The following is a 17,963-nucleotide window of genomic DNA, read 5'->3' as shown; positions in this document are numbered from 1 at the left end:
ACACACACACACACACACACACACACACACACACACACACACACACACACACACACACACACACACACAAGATGCCTTGACACAGCCGACAATATGTCTTTTTTTTGTCCGCCTATACGTATTTGGGACATACGACCCCGTAGGAGAGTGCTACCGACTATAAATTGGCATTCGCGGTGGCATACGGGAATTTCTCGGAAATTCAACATTTTCGAGTAACGACAATGTCTTCTGGCCGAGTGTACTGCATGATTGTGATTATCGTCATCGCCATAATCTTATTTTACTGCCACTGCAGAAGGAAGTCATCTTGCAGTGATATCCAGTTAGGCAGTTTACCCTGTATTGCGTCATTAGACTCTATAACATACCTGCAAATATCCCGATCTTATTACAGCACCTAATTTGCGTCATCCTGAATTGCGTGTCCTCTACTCCAACACCCATCCTGTTACAGTATTTGACGACGACTGGTTATCTGCGCTGCGCATTGCACGAGCTGCCCAACTCCGGTTGTTTCTCTTACGGATTGAAATGCATAGTGCCGCATATAAATGACCCACATCATGCTTGTTAGAGATTGCGCAAGAGAATTTCTCAGGAAAGCTCATTCGACCCAAACAAATTGGTGTACGTCGCTTCAAGCTTATAAAAGACAAGAGCGTGAGGACTAGTGCTAGCTTATCTCTCGCTATCACTTTCCTTGTTATTGGCGTGCGGCACACATTTTCGACGCTGATACATGCAAGGTCAGCAATGTTTGTTTCAACCATTTTACCAGGAAGGGCTGCATTGGAGATTTCGAGTTTGGTTCTCCTTGCGAACTTCTTGAACGTCTTAAGTGTTCCACTTTATCCCAGAGTGTTGACAGCACTGAAGCAATAGACAGAAGAGCCACCCTCGCCATCGAAAAGAAATGTCGCAGTCCACGCACGATTCTCCTCGTGTTTTCTTCCCGACCGTGTGTAGCGCTTCTTTTCTTCGCCTAGCGCATGTGCCAAAATTATAATAACAGGAAGCTATCATCTACCGAACGGACATACTTGACATTGGCGGCGACGGTGACACTGCGCCTCTGTTCCTGCCTTTTGTCTGCCAAACGCAGAGTTGTTAAATACGTCATCATTGGCAAGCGCTCTGTCTGCCGTCTTCCTTTATTTTCTCTCTCGTCCCGGCACGGCGGTCACCCGGGGCTGCCAGCGAGATTGTGCATCAAGTGACGTTTCCCACTGACTATACATTCAAACTTTTTTTTTTTGCTGCCCCGCCAGTGAAGCGTACGTCTCTGAGTCACCAATGTTATCGTGAATCATTAATCACCCACGTGTTATGCACATGGCGCCCGTTGAGAAACATAAATTGACTGGGTGTCTGCCTTAGTTGTGCAGTTGTGAGTGTGGGAACATCATTAAAAACGAAAAAAAGAAAAAAAAGCAAGAAAGAAGGAGAGTCACGTGTGTCCATTGCACATTGATGATACGGCAAATCATTTGGTAGTTACTAATTGAAACAATTGAGCGTGAATAAGTTCGCAGCTTTAGGCGACGAAAGCTGTTTCTTAATCTTTTCAATGTGGGACAGAGAAAACAAGCTGAGAAGGGAGGGTGCTGCAGCGGATGCGAAGCACCGGGAGGGAGGGGGGGGGGGGGGAGGGGGCCTGCCCTGCTTTCGATAACCGTGTCGCCCTAGGCGAGCACGCGGAGTGTATTCCGCAACAAAATGGAAGCCGTTGGCACTCGGCGATCCTGAGCGGGTTCCGTCTCAAGGACTGACCTAGCTCAAACCTCTCTAGCTTCGGGGATCTGACGTGAATCGGCCTAATCATTGTTCTCTAGATAACACGATAAGAAAGCGCATTTTTGCGAAACGCCCGATAGAACAGGACTTTTCCTCGGAGATTGTTAAAACACTTTGTTCTAGTGTTGCTTTCCGGAAGGTCAGATTTTCGACGGAATTACCAGTTTGGCTGGAATATTAATGAAGTGTACAATGTCTCCAACCAAAGCTGTGGTTTCATCCAATGTTTCAAGGCCAACTTGGTTCCTTCCTCATTGTTTTTAAATCTTTAAATTAAGATCGTAAAAATGAAGGAAAGGGGAGGCGGGAGGGTTTGCCGTTCAACGTCAGCTTACGTCACATGCCGTCTCATTGTCATGATCATTTGTAGCAACAGGAATTGCCATCCGCTGTTTAACCCCCCGAGGAAAGTCGAGCTGGAGCTAGTAAGTCCCATTTTAGAGGCGAAGCATCTTATGGTTGGGGCTATGTCACTCCCTCCCTCCTTCCCTCCGCCGTGCGGCGTCCACACCCCTACTGCGCATGCGCATCATCCTCCCCTTCCTCTCCTTGTCTCATCTCCTCTCCTCTCGGCATTCCTCCTCTCCTCTCCACGCTCCTCTCCTCTCCGGATTGCGCAACGAATGGCAACACCTGCGGCTCCGCGCGCGATAATGCTAAGCAGCTTAGGTTAGAGGCGCGACGGTAAGCGCCCCAGAGGCACCGGCAACAGTCACCAACGCCGCGCGCGTTCCGTGCGAATGCGGGCAAAACGCCGACGGCGTCGACAACAGTTCTGCGCGTGGCTGGTGCTGCTGCATGTCCAAGTTTATACAGCTGATAAAACTACCTTGAGTCGCCCCCATGGCTGCTTCGCATACTACTCAGGGTTCCCCTACGGGAAGATGGTGTAATTTTTTTCAATGAAGGCATTGTTCACTTCGTGGACACATACTACAAAGGACATTTAAAATAAAACACATAAAAGACACAGTTCACTTCCTTGAAACATACTAGAAAGGACATTCAAATTAAATTGAAAACCTGATGACGATATTTGATTAAGTTTTTTCTTGTGGAACATAAATAAGTGTCTGGGACGCATTCATAATATTTAGCCTTCACCGTAACTGGATGATCGGCATGCGGGTATTACTGCACTTACCGTGCGAAATAATATTCCTGACGATATGGAGTCTATTTTCGCGATGTTTACGTGGCACACCATGAACCCGCATTTCGGGTAAACTAGCTTGATAATTTATCTCCCGTAGTGAATCAGTGTCAATTGCTTCCTGATACTAATCACAAGACCGCGTATTCGCTTTCAGGTCGTGGCGGCTATACATTCCTATGGAAGTGCAATACAAAAATGCTCGTGCATCGACATTTAGGTGCACACTCAGTCGGATTAGGTCGGGTTTTCCGCACGGAAGCGGCTGAGGGCAACAATGCGCCAGGCAGAAGTTATCAAATAATTTACTAGCTACAAAAACATAGCTGGGAAGTTTTAGCATAGGTTACAGGCACCCTCGCAATATATTTACTCAAAGTTTGGAGGTTTTACGTGCCGAAACCACGATCTGACTATATGAGGCACGCCGTAGTGGAAGCACTCCGGAATAATTTGCACCACCTGGGGCTCTTTAACGTGCACCTAAATGTAAGTACACGGGTGTCTTCGCATTTCGCCCCAGTCGAAATGCGGCCGCCGTGGCCGGGATTCGATTACGCGACCTCGCGCTTGGCAGCCCAACACCATAGCCACTAAGCAACCACGGCGGGCTTAGAACACATGCGAATAGCCATGAAGAAAGTAAATAGGACACACCTGACGGCATTACTGAGCATTGTTCAATGAAGTCGCATGCATGAGGTAGCTTGTAGGACACTGCAAGAATGAACTACGTAATACACAGAGAGAGCTAGGCATCGAATAAAAATGTAGCCCAAAAAATCAAACCTTTTAATGGATTAGTTGGCTAATTATTAGGGTCTGTCAATTTACGTGCATAAGTGTGCTCAAGAACTAGATGTGATTATTTTTGTACATATTTTTAAAGGAAAACAAATTGCGCTACTTGAATTAATATTCATCTTTATTATCACGTTGGTGATGCTTGAAATCAGCTAGCGCAAGACAGGGGTAATTGGAGATCACAGGGAGAGGCCTCCGTCCTGCACTGGACATAAATATAGGCTGATGATGATGATGGTGGTGACGCTTTACGTGAGGGGACACATAACAAGTGCATTAAACTCACTTCGACGCAATAGTAAGTCGAGGTGCAGTTAAGGTATTCATTCGTATATTTGTCTGACCGACTTGAAATGCTGCGCGCAAGGCTGGCTTTTGTCCTGAGACACACGCAGGCGTTATAGTTGGCATATCGTAGCTCAATTTGTCCTTCCCTCCTTTGCTGCTGGGCAAGCGAAGTGTGTACGTCGATAGTAACTCTTGCCTAATTTTGCTCGCGTGACCTCAGGCGACTAAATGCTATTATAAAAGTTTAATCGCGATCGATATAAACGATCGGGGAATTGGAAGGCTAATCGATCAATCACACCCAGTCCTCATACAAGACAATTTTGCTTTTCTCTCCAGTCAATTTAAGATTGATTGATTGGACTGAGATGTTATTAAAGTACGGTTTACTGTGAAACAGTCGCAATTCTCTCTACATCAGAAAGTCAGCTACTGCTTGATATTTCGAAAATTTAACCCAGGTTTTTGGTAAACCGAAAACTAGGCAGGTGGGAGGTTGTTCCCGCTATAATTCTTTTCAACGGTCTTTTGCGTTTCACGAATATTACACTACGAGGGTTGAAGAATGATTTAAACAACTCCTATGCCACACCGGAAGGGAGTGCGGAGGTTAATTAAAATAAGTTTTTGTGGCACAGTCTCAGTGGGCATCCGGATACATCGAAAGCTAGAACTACTATGAATAAAGTATTATCTCTAAATAACATATCCGCTATCTATAGACAGTTTAGCTGGCGCGATAACAGCTGCGAGCCTGTGTCCCAAAGAAACTTCTGGTCACGTGCCTTGTCAGTCTGTTACACCGGGATAGAAAGCATGTTCTTAAGTTGTTTTGATGTGCGGAACGTCTTATTTTATGTTATCACGCACAAGAAATTCGCATATTGCCTCAAGACTAGTACGCATGATGTTTGCATAGGCTATGGCCGACTTGTAAAATTGTATTTATGTACAGAAGAAAAAGTTTTGGAAATAATGGGGCTTCTGATTTAAGGGACTCTTGCTACCCATCTTCTTTGCCTGCTAAATTTAGCCCGCTGTGTCAGCGGGCAGTACCGGAAACCGTCCGGGGCCAATGTTAGTAAACATCGAAAGGGTGCATACTTGAACAAGGTAGGCAAACACACCACTTCGTTTCCTATATATACACGCGTTACATAGACACCATGCACGAAGCAAGTGTTACACAATCTTTGCACGTTGTGTTCAAATACACTGTACTCGAACAGAGGTAATACTGCATTCGACCCCCATAAAATCGCGTGTACTAGTAATTGAATCCGACAAGCTGTTTATGTGAAACATAGCTGAAGTACAGAGAACCGTCTTTCTTGTGTCAGAAGAAAAAGAAGAGGAGTTCTAGCATAACTGGATTGCGGAAGGCTATTCCGGGCTGGGAGGCAATATTTCATGGCAAGAGCACACAACAGCTGCGCCAGCTACTCACGCAACTGTCCGGGTCTTCTCAAGGTCACAAATTGGTCAATTCTACACACACAAAGAGATGGCACCGGAGACGTTATGCCATACTAGCATCCATCGAGCTGTCCTCTCCGGACGCTTGGTTTTTGAGAGATGGAGACGGATCGAGACTGGGGGAGGCCACTTGCAGCACCCATCACGTGGTACCTTGTGCCTTTGTGACCGGAAATCTCGCCGCGCGAAAGCGTTTCAAAGACAGCCCATGACTGCCAATTATGTTTGCGTCGGCAATCGCTTGCACAAACATAGCCCCTAGCTCTATTCCAGCGTCGCCGCTGAGGCACGCAAAGCTGTCAAGTGAGTCCCAAAGCGAATCAAAACATGTTTTCTCTTTGGATTCTGTGTTCTTCCAAGGAAGCCATTGCGTGACTCTTCCAGGCGTCTTCCTTATCGGGGAAAGAATGCAGCGCGTGTGTTTTGACAGTCTCAACACAAATAAACAAAACAACAAGAACACCGTTAAATGTTTGCCGCAAGGAATATTTTTAAGGTATTCAAAACATAGTTGTATTATTAGTCGCCGCTATAGCTTTGTCGCTATGACTCTGGGGTCAAATTCACAAAGCTCTACATTCGGAAGTGTTGTTTGCCATTGGCCAGGCACATTCGCTAATGATACTTCCAGCATGACGATTGGCTGGAATTTGCTCTTACGAACAATTCTAGCTTAAGAGCTTTTTGTGAGTGTGGGCCCTGAAAGTGCGCCGTGGCCCGCGGCTTTCGTCAGGGTGGAATGCGAAAACGCTCGGGTGCCACGTATTGGGTGCACTTTAAGGAATCCCAGGTGGTCAACATTAATCCGGAGCCCCCACTACGACGTGCATCATAATCAGATCACGGTTTTGGCACGTCTTCAAATCTTCGTGTCATACAAGATTGCTGTGTTTATCATTTGATGCTAACAATGCGGTTAATTTTCCGTGATGTTTTTCTAGATCACAAAACGAGACTAGTGGCCGACGGCGACGATAACGAAGGCAGTGCGCAGTCTGAGAGCATGAGAGGGCCAGAAGAATTGAAAATGTAAATAGCTAATTAAAAATACATGTTATGACTAATTTTAATTGCGTGCTTCTGCGTCAAAGAACTGCTCCCGAGTGCAGAGCGCTACAAGCAGAATCATTTCAAGGGACGTCGGTCGAGGGACGTCTATTCTACTTGCGGTCGCTTTCGTACAAGCAGCTTTACCCATATGTACCTGCCACTGTTTCTTTTCGTTAATATTTCTGAGCGAGATTGGATTTTATGGTCCACTTGTTTCAGTGAGACAGTCGTCACCTGGTTATGCCATTTGTCGGCTACTAAAACTCAAGACAAACCGGACAGACAGTGACGTCTATTGTTTTATTAACACTGTGAATCAACACATTTAACATTGTTACAAAATTTGTGTCTGAACAAGCCAATGGGGAGCGTGAAATTTGCTTTGAAAGTTGTAACCAAAACGTAATTCAGTGTATTTAGAGGCCGCCCCCCTCTAATCGGGGTTGCAGTTCCTAAGTTCTTTTCTCAGACCCTTGCCACGAAGGGAAATATGCATGCCAATGCTATTTTCTTCAACATTAAAAAAATACTCCATCGCACTTCGCCAACAATGCTACTACTTTCTCTGACTTACCTCGGCATTTTTAGTATCAATATTCATAAGGACGGTCTTAAATTCCCTTTACTTCCTGTGGAGAACACGGGAAGGCGGGACATGGAAATTCGTATACCTATACTCGTATATACTGTGCCGACGAGAGCATACGTCGCCTTGAAAATATTGTCGGAGCCACTTGTCGGAGCCACTTGTCGAAACGTTGGCTTCCTGCTTTCACCCTGTTCTCGTTTTGCTCATTGCGTGCTGTGACACTCAAGCCACCATGCCAGAAAGCTAAGCCGACGCGCCGGTGGTGTGATTTTCGGAAAGTATCACGAGCCTAGAACCGCCTGCCCCGCCAAGCTAACACAGTCATCCTCCCCCTCCTCCCATCGCTTGCTGATCTGTGTAATTGTAGCGCCTATTTGTCGCAAAGGGCCTCAAAACGCACCCAAAAATATCCCCATTAAACTCTACCGGTGCTAACATATATGGGCCGGAAACATTGGAGGGGAGCAAGGAAGCCTGAGAACAAGTTCAGGGCCGCACAAAGAACGATGGAACGAAAAACGATAGGCGTAACGCTAAGAGATGGTGCGATAGTGGTGTGGATTAGAGAGCAAAGGGGTGTAGCCGATTTTATAGTTGAGTATAAAAGGAACATGTCACGCGTCGGACACATAACTGGCGTACATGTCAGTTACCCAGTGGGTGCCAAACCAAGGTAAGCGCGGTCAAGGACGGCATATTGCCGCAGAGATCTCTCCACGCGAAGTATCCTTCCAGGCGTCTCATCGCACCGCCGTTAGAAGAGCGCCAGCAACGCCTTGCGCGTGGCGAGACAGCGCGCGTCTCTCGTGCACGCGAACGCGGCTGCGCGTGTACTCAATCTCCGGACGTGGTGGACTGTGGAACGCGTTCCTGTTAACTCCGCTTGTCAATTGTGTGAATGTGTTTTAGTGTTAAGTCTCCGGGCACAAGTTCGCCCACAATAAACCAGTTTGTTTAGTGTGCTTCATTCAAGAGTGCTACATTTCTGGTGGAGGTGCGGGGTATGATTGGAAGTCCCCAGGGTGCAAGAGAGCGGAGCCCCGACCCTCGGCGATTGGAACCCGGAGAGCTGACTCCAGTACACCAGCGCACAAGCCGCCGCATTCGAGGAGACCCGCCCGAGTTCGGACCGCTTCCTGTTGCCGCTGCGGTGCAGGCAACAGTTACCAGCGATGGCACAACCATGACCAGTTCGGTGGCCGCGTCGCCGCTCATTGTGTACCCACCACGTACGCCTCAGTCCTTCCATGGTGATGCGTTCGAAGATGTGGAAGATTGGTTAGAACATTTCGAGCGAGTCGCAGATTTTAATGAATGGGACGAGGCACGGAAGCTTCGCAACGTGTACTTCGCGTTAGAAGAGTCAGCGAGGACATGGTACGTGAACCATGAAGCATCATTGTCTTCATGGCAAGAATTTCGGCGACAGTTGCTTGCCACGTATGCCAGCACCGATCAGCGAGAGAAGGCAGAGAACGCTTTACAAGCCAGAAACCAGCGCACTAACGAAAGTGTCGGCATGTATATCGAGGACATGTCACGCCTCTTCATGCGCGCGGATCCAAACATGACCGAAGATAAGAAACTACGCCATCTGATGCGTGGCGTTAAGCAAGAGCTGTTTGCAGGACTCGTTCGCAACCCACCACGCAGCGTTGCTGAGTTTCGCACCGAGGCGACGACCATAGAAAAGGCGCTGCAGCAACGTGCCCATCACTACAATCGTGATGTCAGCAGTGCACCAGCCGACCTCCTGTCAGCAAGCCCAAGCAGCAACAACGAAGCGCTAAGAGAACTGGTGCGTTCCATTGTAAAGGAAGAGCTTCGAAAGCTGCAGCCACCGCAAGCCACGCCGACAGTTTCAACTCTCGCCGCCGTTATTCGCGATGAAGTTCGACATGCCATTCTGCAGCCGGGATTTGATGCACCGCCTGTGCATCTCGAACAAGCGCCACCGGTACGTCGCGTGCCGACGTACGCTGATGTGTTATGCCAGCCATCCGTTCATAATGCTCAATTCGCAGCTCCCAGTAGCCGTCAGCCGACTCCGCGCAGTGAACCCCTTCTAGCAGAGGTGAGACCACGAAAAAGCGACGTGTGGTGTGCACCCGACCGGACGCCGCTCTGTTTCCACTGCGGAGAAGCTGGACACCTTTACAGAATGTGCCCATATCGCGTGGAGAGATCTCTGCGGCATTACTCCCCCTCCGAATGTTTCTCCACTTCGTCAAAGGTACGGCGCACACCGATTGTTAAACACCGTATATTAACAGGCGAAGAAACCAGACCAGTGTACCAACACCCGTACCGAGTATCACCGGTTGAACGAGAGATCATAAAGAGTCAGGTGCAAGAGATGCTTAAGGACGATGTCATTCAGCCATCGAACAGCCCGTGGGCGTCACCCGTAGTTATTGTGAGAAAAAAGACAATACACTGAGATTCTGTGTTGATTACAGGAAATTGAACAGCGTGACCAAGCGTGATGTGTATCCCTTGCCACGCATTGATGACACCTTGGATCGGCTACGACAAGCAAAATTTTTCTCTTCATTAGACCTCAAGAGCGGGTATTGGCAAATTGAAGTGGACGAAAGAGACCGAGAAAAGACTGCTTTCGTTACCCCAGACGGCCTGTACGAGTTCAAAGCACTTCCATTCGGCCTCTGTTGTGCGCCGGCGACATTCCAGCGCATGATGGACAGTGTCCTCTCGGGTCTCAAATGGCAGTCGTGCTTAGTTTACCTAGACGACGTGGTAGTATTTTCTGCAACGTTCGACCAGCATATGCAGAGGCTTCGTTTAGTGCTCCAAGCTATCCGCTCCGCAGGCCTGACCATTAAACCTGAAAAATGTCAGTTTGGATTCCAAGAACTTCGTTTTCTGGGTCACGTAATCAGTGCATAAGGTGTTGGCCCGGATCCCGACAAGACTGTTGCCGTTGCGCGATTTCCGAAGCCGACAGACAAGAAGGCAATCCGGCGATTTTTGGGACTATGCGCTTATTACAGGCGATTTGTAGAAAACTTCTCCAAAATTGCCGAACCTCTCACGAGACTTACTAAAGAAGACGCACCCTTCATGTGGCATGCAGAGCAGGAGGTTGCCTTCAATGAATTAAAGGAACGATTACAAGCCCCACCGATCCTGGCCCACTTCGACGAGACGGCGGACACAGAAGTCCATACCGACGCAAGCAATCTTGGTCTCGGCGCCGTTCTAGTTCAATGGCAAAACGGGGAAGAGAAAGTCATAGCGTATGCTAGCCGTACCCTCTCGAAAGCTGAAACAAACTACTCTGCGACAGAAAAGGAATGTTTGGCTGTCATATGGGCTATCAGCAAGTTCCGACCATACCTCTACGGCAGGCCGTTCCGTGCAGTCAGCGATCATCATTCCCTTTGCTGGCTGGCGAGCCTAAAAGACCCATCCGGACGACTTGCGAGGTGGAGTCTCAGGCTCCAAGAATTCGACATTACGGTTGTATACAGGTCTGGGAAAAAACATCACGATGCTGACTGCTTGTCCCGCTCACCAGTGGACTCTACTCCTTCTGAAGAAGAAGATTTCCCGTTCCTTACTGTGATAACAGCTTCGGAAATCGCTGAGCATCAGTGGGCCGACACAGAACTCCTACCACTGATCAAGCACCTCGAAGGACACGACATTCAAGTTCCGCGTATGTTTATGCGAGGTTTATTGTCATTTTGCCTCAGAGATAATGCGCTCTACAAGAGGAACTTTGAACACAATCAGGAAAAATTCTTACTCGTCGTGCCATCAGCCATGCGACAGGAAATTTTGGAAGCTTGCCATGACGAACCATCGTCGGGTCACTTCCGATGGTTCTTCGTTTTCAATGCCGGGGGTTTTATTACTGTAATTCTTTTACAACATGTTCGGAGCTAAAAGCCCCAGCTTGTACGAAGTGCACGAACAGAAATCAAATTGACTATGCCACGTTGTTCAGCGTCAACTGTTAAAAGCTCATCCACACTCAGACACTCTTCCAAAGGGCTAGTGCCTGTTGAAGACGGCGCCAGCGTGGTCTATGGCCAGCTCGATGAGGCCCTTCTTGCCAAAGTCCTTCGAGTCCGTGGGCGCAGCCAGTTGTGGCAGAGTGTAGCAGGCGTCCGAATCACGAGAGTACTGACCACAAATAAGGCTGAGCGGCTCGCCGAACACCTTGTCCATGATGGCCTTCATGAAATCTTGGGCCGGAGTGCCGGAGCAGTCCTGAAGGACTTTGTCAAAGCAGTCCTGGTTCGCATGGTAGGCACTGCGGGTACGAAAATGAAATGGTTTAGTTGTGACATTGCATGATCACTCATTTATCTAGATGTATGCATTTTTTAGTATGCATAGATTCTCTTTGTTTCCCATCTTCGGCTTCATTGGACAAGGTTCTCAATGTTTCCCTACGTTTGTTATTATTCATTTTTGGATCTTGCGTAGTGTTTTTCGATTGCCTGATTTTTTTTTCGGGGGGGGGGGGGGGAGGGGGTGCTGAACCCTTACGTCCCCTTGTACCAAGCATCTTGACGGGCCGACTACATTGCTCACCATTTCAAACGCGGTGACGTTAAGTGCTCGCCATTATATGTTTAGGGTTTGTGCGTGTGTTTATTTCATCAATCCTTTGGTGTCATTTCTGTCTATTCCTTTGGCAATTCAATGTTCAGACACATTTGGCGATAAAACTTCACAGCATTTTCATTACCACCTAATTATTCGCTCAAAGAAGCAATGAATCATCCACCAGCATAAACAGTCTGTCCCCCTGTCTTTTGAAAATTTTCAAGAATGTTCTAAATACATATCACTCCTCTGTGGTTTCCTTGTGCTTCCCTCATAAAAAATATTAATAACTTTCTGCCTTCATGTGGTGACCTCCGATAAAGCGACTGAGTGCATGGTGAACTGGTGGTCAGACCACGCATACAAACCCACAAAAAGGGGCGAACACATGTGTTAAGCGTTTTCTATTTTCGTTAGGTATCTTTGCAATGCCGGAAAATGGGCCTTCCTTGTAACCTAGACACAATTTTTTGTTCTGTCTGCTTTCACACCGTCTAAGATGGCTCTACCCTTATGCACTCCTAATGTTTTTGTTTCAGCTACTAGGACCATTACGAAGTCCATCGATGGCGCAGGAAGTAACCCGAATGCGTTTCTACAGTTCTTAAATGGGCCCTGAACCACTCCTCGGACTTGGTGAAATAACATAATCCGCGGGTAGCATACGCAGTTGTGGACATCTTAGCCAAGTTTTGCTGTCGTGCGTGGTGCGCGGCGATCACAAGCGGAGCGCGAAGTCACCTTTCGCTCAAACGCTCTCGTTTCAACAGAAGCTATGATCGTCATTCTCTTCTGTGTGCTTTATTACGTAATAAAGCACAATCCAATACGCTGCTGCTATTGTTCGCTGCGGTCGGCTACACTGCGGCTGCCGCGAGGTGCCACCACGAGTCCACTGGCTAAGCGCACTGCGGCTCGCTGTGGACAACCGCGCTTGGCTTACGCTTAGCGTGTCGTAGGCACCAAAATCGGAAATCGTGGCGTCTGCATTAACATCCAAAATGAAATTTGAATTGCACGCCACGATGACATTTTAAGGCGAAACGTTGTGGCCCCGCCCCACTCCGCCGTAGCCTTCGCAGTACAAGGAATTGAGGAGGAAAGGGGAGCACAGCGTTTGATTGCCAATAACTCCACCTCTGCTGAACGCATTGAAGTATTTTTTGCGGCAAAGTATTTCTGAAATAGACTATTTCCACTTCAAGTGTAGTTCTCAACTTCGAGAAAAAGCTGTTCAGGGCCCCTTTAAAGGGGTGCTGAATCACCCTTCGGGCTTGGTGAAAAAACATAGTCCGCGGATAGAATACGCTGCTATGAACATCTCAGCCAAGTATTGTAGCCGTGCGCGGCGCGTGGAACCCGTAAGCGGAGCGCGAGGACACCTTTCTCTCAAACGCTCTCTTTTCAGCAGAAAAGCTAACTCTTTTCTGGACGCTTTATTTCGTGATAAAGCGTCCGGAAAACGCGGCTGCTACTGGCCAACAGCTGACATCAATCAAGAAGGGTGTTTAGATCTGCTTGGATCAGTGTACTTCTTCCTACTGTTACTGTGTATATTTATTGACAAAGTTTAATAAGCAGGCTTAAGTAAGCGAAAATATGCTTTCTAATGTTGATAGCAATTACGTACGTCCGGAAGAAGCCGTCTATAGTTTGCTCCCGCTCGGCCGCGGCCGCCCGCGCAAGAATTACATTTTGGCCATCCTGCTTATCTGTGTCGTAGCGGTCGCGTCCAGCTAATTTCGACTAGCTTTGAACGCTCAACTATCCTCGAACCACGAGAAACTCAAGGTGAGACCACACACACGTTTGACAGCGCGTGCACTCCTGGCCGTTACTGGTTAGACGCCTTTGTCATACTTATTGATAGCGCTTAAAAATGCGCAAGTTGGACGTGACTAATATCTGTCGGTCAAGCTGGTAAGGACAAAGCCGGTCCCCACCAGATTAGCATGGTCAGACTGGAACATTGAGCGCGAGTACGCACTCAGACCCTGTCGTGCACAAAGAAAATGCTGCGCATGCGCATTACAGTTGAACGTGGCTGCAGTCTGCTGAGTAGCGTAGATACTACGGCCGCCGCGGGGTGCCGCGACCTGTCCACTGGTTAAGCGCAGTCTGGCTCGCTGAGGACAACCGCTTTTGGCTGACGTTTGGCGCGTCGTAGGCGCCAAAATCGTAAGTAGTGGCGTCTACGTTAACATCTGAAATTAAAATCGACCTACGCGCCCCGGTGACTTTCAGTAGGCAGAGCATTGGGGACACACTCCACTCTGCCGTAGCCTTCGCAGTGCAAATTATTGAAGAAGGTGAGGAAGCACCATGACCGCTGTTTTTGATTGCCAATAACTCCGCTTCTGCTGAACGCATTGAAGCACGTTTCGCGGCAAATTATTTCTGAAATAGTCTAGTTTAACTTCAAATGCATTTATCCACTTCGATAAAAGTGGTTCAGGGCCCCTTGAAAAGGACAGTAAAGAGAAGTATTAAATCAGCTTAGACTGATAGCGTATATTCTTTCAGACTTTACTTTCGTTACCATTATGTGGTAATAAATTAATTCTTCGAAGGGAAAAAAAGTTCGAAGTTGCCGTTTTTGAGCTATCGGAAACGAAACCCCAGGGCTGGCACGTCAACGCGACGTCACAGGTGTCAGAGTATTTTCTCGTATTTGGACCGTTTTGGCTCAATAAAAACTCTTAAAGCTTGTCACGTTCAGTCTTTAGCTCTTTTAGAATTCAACGCGCGCTATCTTTATTGATAAAAACTTACTACGTTATAGTTGCGGAGGGTCAACTCCAGAGACGAATGATTGGGAAATCATTGCACATTTTCAAACTGCCAGAGTTAAATGGGAATAGAATGGTGGCACCAGTCGGACAGGTGGAATGGGAATGGAATGGGAGCCCGAGATTCTGGAATGGAGTTGGAATGGAATGGGGTGCATAGTCCTGGAGAGCCCTAAATGTTGTGCTGTAAAAAGGGAGTAAAGGGGAATAAAAGATAACTGAAAAGAGATGTTACAAAAAAGTGAAAGAAGAGCACAAAAAAAAGGAGAATACGGCACTACTTAAAGTCTGTATCTAAGACCAGTTCTCCGCAAGAAGCACAACAACGCTTTCAAAGCCTTCTATGCTGAGGACTGTCTCGGTCAGTGTCCCAGGACCCCTTCGTCAGTCAAAGGACGTTTGCCAAGTCCATCTAACACTCTTGAAAGTTCTTTCCTGGGTGCACTGAAGCGGGGACACTCACAGAGAAGGTGGGCTATTGTTTCCTTGCAGCTACAGTTATCGCATGTAAGGCTGTTGGCCATTCCGATCCGAAATGAGTAAGAATTCGAGAAGGCCATGCCAAGCCACAAGCGACACAGAAGCGTCTTGTGATAGATTGTGAAATCACACGAAGTGACGTCAGTGGGCAACGAGAGAGCGTGCGCCAGTTTTGTGCCTGTCTTCTGTTATCACCAAGTGTGCTGATAGCTGTCACCGTCTTAGCTATATAAGCAGTGCCCTTCTTGTAATAAACGCTTTTTGTGTTCCGTGTCGTTGCGACTCACGCGTCCGTTCATAACAGTGGCGACGAGGCACGGTCTAACCCGTGCGTGGGCCAGGGTTTTCCGGCAGCATGGCAGCCGGTAGTCGCATTCGAGAGTTCAACCTCAGTGAAAACTCGTCGTGGGTGGAGTATGTCGAGCGCATTAAGTTGTATTGTGCAGCGAGCAAGCTCACAACGGATGAGGACAAGCGAGCGGTGTTGCTCAGCTGCTGTGGCCCAGAGACGTACTCCCTCATAGCCACTCTCGTGACGCCGTCGCGACCGCCAAACGTGGACTACCAAGTCATCGTTGATGCAGTAAAGAAGCACGTCAACCCGAAGCCATCTGAACTATACGCGAGGTACGTCTTTTCTAAGCGAGACCAGCAAGAAGGGGAGGGCGTAGCCGACTATGTCACTGCTCTGCGCAAGTTATCCGACAACTGTGGATTTGGCGGAACAAAATTTCCATTAGAGGAAATGTTGCGCGACCGTTTGGTTTTTGGAATCTCGGACAATGTGGTTCAACAACGATTGTTGGCGGAAAAAAATCTGACGTTCGAGACGGCATATGAATTGGCAATCACGGCAGAAGCAGCTGCCAAGCAGCAAAAATTAATTCGGAGCAACGCACAGGAGCCCGAATTCCAGCAAGAGTTAACGTCGAAAGTAGAAATGGAAGCCAACAAGAAGCAACCAGAGAGGCAGAGGGTTTGTTTCCGCTGTTTGGGAGCGCATCCAGGATGGCGTTGCAGATACAAAGATTCGGTGTGTTTCAACTGCGGCAGAAAGGGGCATTTAGCCAAAGCATGCCGAAAAAAGCCAGCGGAGGTGGAAGCGCAGCTCGAGGATAACAAAAAAGCAGCGAAGAGCGAGTACGACGATTTGTTCAGTATCAGCCAATTAAAAAGCGGGACGCCAAAGTACGTCATCACTGTAGAGATCGGAAATGAAATCGTGCCGATGGAAGTAGATTCTGGAGCGGCCAGGTCGATTATCAGTAAGAACGAATTTCGGAAGCTGCAAGTGGCGAAGCGGATCAAGCTGGACAAGTGCGACACCCAACTGGTGACCTGGACAAAGGAAGGTCTGGACGTGCTGGGAAAAGCGCCTGTGCCCGTGAAGTTCAAAGACCGAAAATTTCAGCTGCCGCTACTAGTACTGAAGAACGACGGGAACGCTCTACTGGGCCGAAATTGGTTCCAGCCATTGGGAATCAGCCTAACAGGTCTTCATAACATAAAGGTCGGACCTCAAGCGATAATGGAAAAATTCGCAGACGTGTTCAGTGAAACATTTCCAGGTGCAAATCTGCCACGCATCCACATCGAACTAAAGGAGGTCGCCCAAGCCCGGTTCCTGAAGTGCCGCAGCATTCCGTTTGCCATGAAGGAGGAAGTAGTTGCTGAGTTAAATCGCTTGGAGGAACTGGGAATTCTAAAACCCACCCAATATTCAGACTGGGCAACGCCAATCGTCGTGGTGCGAAAGAAGGACGGCTCCCTACGAATATGCGGAGATTATAGGAGCACGGTGAACCAGTCCGTAAAAAGTAATGTATACCCGTTACCCACAAGCAAAGAACTGTTTGCCCGATTAGGAAGGGGGCGTGTTTTTTCCAAACTCGACCTGACGCAGGCTTATCAGCAACTATTAGTGGATGAAGAAACGGCGGAGTTGCTCACGATAAATACCGTGCAAGGGCTGTACAAGGTTTGTCGGCTGCCGTTCGGCGTGTCCGTTGCCCCTGGGGTGTTCCAAAGAACCATGGACGTGGTGCTGGCCGGAATGCCGCAAGTAGCGGTATATCTGGATGATATCCTGATTGTCAGCGAGTCTATCGAGGAACATGAACGGATGCTTGCCGAGGTCCTCAGCCGATTGTCCAAAACCGGGCTCCGAGTTCAAGCGGCGAAGTGCGAATTTTTCAAGGAGAGCCTTGAGTTTCTGGGGCATCGAATTGACGCTAAGGGCATCTACCCCTCGAAAGCAAAGGTTGAGGCCATCCACCAGGCTCCTGCTCCGAAGAACAAAAAGGAACTGCAAGCCTTTTTGGGTATGATCAATTTCTATAATCGTTTTTTGAAGGGCAGGACAGAAGTAGCTGAAAAATTGTATCGGTTGTTGGATAACAACGTACCATGGAACTGGAGTTCAGAGCACATGGAAGCGTTCGAGAGCCTGAAGAAGTTGCTGACCTCTAACTCGTTACTGGTGCATTTTATACCTGATGCCCCATTAGTGTTGTCATGCGACGCGTCATCTGTGGGAGTGGGGGCAGTTTTGTCTCACCGCGACAACGAAGGAAATGAGCAGCTTGTGGCCTATGCGTCTCGAACATTATCTAAGGCTGAGCGTAATTATGCTCAGATCGACCATGAAGCTCTTGCCGTGGTTTTTGGGGTGCGACATTTCCACCAGTACCTTTGTGGGCGAAATTTTCTTATTCCCACGGATCACAAGCCCTTGCTAGGAATCTTTCAGCGGAAAACGCAGATTCCGGCGGTTCTTTCGCCTCGCATGTTACGGTGGACTCTAATGCTATCAGCCTACGAATACGTGCTCGATTACAGGAAAACCCAGGACCATGGAAACGCAGATTGCCTGAGTAGGTTGCCGGCTCCCTTAACCCGACAGATACTGCAGTAACCCCGGGTGTACTACTCCTACTGAAAGACTGTGTAGCACCCTCCC

The 17,963-nt window shown here is 48.2% G+C and overlaps 1 protein-coding gene across 3 annotated transcripts in view; it reads right to left on the bottom strand.

The window, feature by feature from the left end:
* The window catches only part of LOC119458198 (uncharacterized), a 101,282-nt gene that overhangs the window by 25,803 nt on the left and 57,516 nt on the right, over positions 1 to 17,963 (bottom strand). The window contains exon 1 of one of the 3 annotated variants that reach the window (XM_049670832.1): positions 5,490 to 5,592. The exons of the other annotated variants lie outside the window; for them this stretch is intronic. The gene's annotated coding sequence lies outside the window, so the exon portion shown is untranslated. Of the gene's footprint in view, positions 1 to 5,489; positions 5,593 to 17,963 lie in introns of those variants that run through there. 3 annotated transcript variants of the gene reach the window in all.

The sequence above is a fragment of the Dermacentor silvarum genome, chromosome 7 (genome assembly GCF_013339745.2).
Source record: "Dermacentor silvarum isolate Dsil-2018 chromosome 7, BIME_Dsil_1.4, whole genome shotgun sequence".
Taxonomy (NCBI): Eukaryota; Metazoa; Arthropoda; class Arachnida; order Ixodida; family Ixodidae; genus Dermacentor; species Dermacentor silvarum.
Note: the sequence above shows the minus strand (reverse complement) of the source record. Positions and strands in the feature narration are given on the sequence as shown.